General features: G+C 51.7%; 1 long non-coding RNA gene across 1 annotated transcript; it reads right to left on the reverse strand.

Annotated features, from left to right (window-relative positions):
• Nucleotides 1-583: 583 nt before the first annotated feature.
• Nucleotides 584-1828, reverse strand: LOC122394416. The gene is made up of 3 exons (XR_006258862.1): nt 1739-1828; nt 974-1031; nt 584-725 (listed from the first exon to the last, which is right to left on the reverse strand). It is a non-coding gene; the product is annotated as an uncharacterized LOC122394416 (long non-coding RNA).
• Between the last annotated feature and the right edge of the window lie 569 nt (nt 1829-2397).

The raw sequence follows: 2397 nt of genomic DNA on the forward strand, positions 1-2397 counted from the left end.
GATCACCTTATCATACAGACAGAGCGGTAGCAATGTCTACGGCAAAATGAACACAAATGTTCGGACAAGTACAGTCATTACAAAAAGTATCGATCACATATAGCAATACCGTGAAATATATAACTGAAAAATACGTTCATGGTGTTTTTCATGCCAAGTAAATGACTATTTATTGATTAGATCAAAGACGAGTGGGAACTGACAGTTTGCTAGACCGAATAAATATAAATGTACCTAACGAAGATAATGAAAAAATAAATATTTCACTGCTTTTATTCTTATTTTCATTTTTAGTTTGTTTATAGTTTCTGCATCATTCAGCATCGCCAAATGTTTGAGTTTCCCAGAGACAAGCAAGAGGCAACAGTGCCCGGTTATCGCGTCTGTACTCACGGAGGCTGGTGATGGACTGGGTTTCGGAGCCGGTGGTGCTGGTGGTGGTGCTGGTGATGGCTGGTGATGGTGATGATAGATGATCTGAAAGCAGTCAGTAGGTTTTTAGATCAGCGTATTATGCGCAGTAAGAACAAGAAGTAAGACAAACTGAGGAATTTGTTCAAAACTGTGACGATTGGAAAAAGGTTTTGAGTTTTACATGTTCATTGCCATTTTATGATTCGACACTTACGGACATGCTGGTGACGGGTTTGATCCCGGAGCCGGTGGTGCTGGTGCTGGTGATGGTCATGATGATGGTCATGCTGGGGACGGTGATGATGGCGGAGCTGAAATACAAGGCGCTAGTTATTATGTCGTCTGTGATGTTTATATCTTAGATACAGCGCTAAAGAAGCAAAATCACAACCACAAATATTTTGAGTTAGCAGACAAATTGTAAAAATAACATCATTAATTGTCTTATAAAGTATGATAGCTGTGTTATCATTTCCGGTAACTCTAAGTCAATGGCAGTTCACTTGATAGTGGTTTCGGGAGCCGTGAAGCTGGACCCGACTGCCGTTGGTGTACTCACGCCTGCCGGTGGTGCCGGTGGTGCTGTCACTGCTGGTGATGGTGACGTCTGTGGTGATCTGAAACACCAGTGTCCAGTTTTAGGTCCCCTGATATTGACAGCCACACCCGCCGTGTCGCTACCGCTATCCCACACCGGGTCTGACAGTGGTGTGACGTCACTCCCACACCCGCCGTGTCGCTACCGCTATCCCACACCGGGTCTGACAGTGGTGTGACGTCACTCCCACACCCGCCGTGTCGCTACCGCTATCCCACACCGGGTCTGACAGTGGTGTGACGTCACTCCCACACCCGCCGTGTCGCTACCGCTATCCCACACCGGGTCTGACAGTGGTGTGACGTCACTCCCACACCCGAACTGTTGGTCCGACCGAGTAAACAGCCAGGTCCGGACCGGCCATTCAGTATCGCTCTGCCCGCCACTGTGACTGACCAACTAATAACACGTCATTTACCGCATACCGTTTGTTACAGAGCCTATACTCACGGGGCGGTCAGTGTCCATGGCGCCGCTCAGTGACTGACCAACTAATAACACGTCATTTACCGTATACCGTTTGTTTCAGAGCCTATACTCACGGGGCGGTCAGTGTCCATGGCGCCGCTCAGTGACTGACCAACAAATAACACGTCATTTACCGCATACCGTTTGTTTCAGATCCTATACTCACGGGGCGTTCAGTGTCCATGGCGCCGCTCAGTGACTGACCAACTAATAGCACGTCATTTACCGTATACCGTATGTTTCAGAGCCTATACTCACGGGGCGGTCAGTGTCCATGGCGCCGCTCAGCTGGCCGACACATCGGCTCGCCGCCTCGGCCCCGTCACTGCCGGCTCTCAGACACGTCCGGACGAGCCCGCTTGGCGTCCGGCGGCTGGCCGTCGTCCGCTGCCGGCGGCGGCTCCTGGTGCCGCCTCTTGCCGGCCGGACGGGCCGGACACGCCTCCGTCCGAGGGGTGGGACGGAGGTCGGAGCCGGGCCGCTGATCGCCACTGGCCTCGCCTCCGACGGCCCTCGGCGGCCGGTCTGCAACACGCCGGGTCAGGCATCTAGGTCAGTGAGGTTTGGTCACAAGTCAAGACATGTCAGATGGGTCCAGCAACAGTCAGGGCTGGTCGGGGGAAGAGGCAAGGACAGTTATTTCATGCTCAGGGTAACCTACTTGAGATGGAGGCAACCATTATCTGTGAATCAGTGCTAAAGTCTCATCTGACAACGGAGGCTGTCACTCACCTCCCTCAGGGCGCTGCTGTTGCTGAAGCTCCTTCCGCAGTACATTTTTCAGCTCCTCTCTTAGCTCCTCCGTTAGCTGGTTACGTAGCTCCTTTTCTACCTCGTTCTTCAGTTCCTTCCCCAGCTCTTCCCTCAGCTCTTCTCTTAACTCATCCTTCAGCTCCTCCCTTTGCTGCCTTTCCAAC

This window comes from Amphibalanus amphitrite, unplaced genomic scaffold (genome assembly GCF_019059575.1).
Source record: "Amphibalanus amphitrite isolate SeventyFive unplaced genomic scaffold, NRLGWU_Aamphi_draft 000590F_arrow, whole genome shotgun sequence".
In the NCBI taxonomy this organism is placed as follows: Eukaryota; Metazoa; Arthropoda; class Thecostraca; order Balanomorpha; family Balanidae; genus Amphibalanus; species Amphibalanus amphitrite.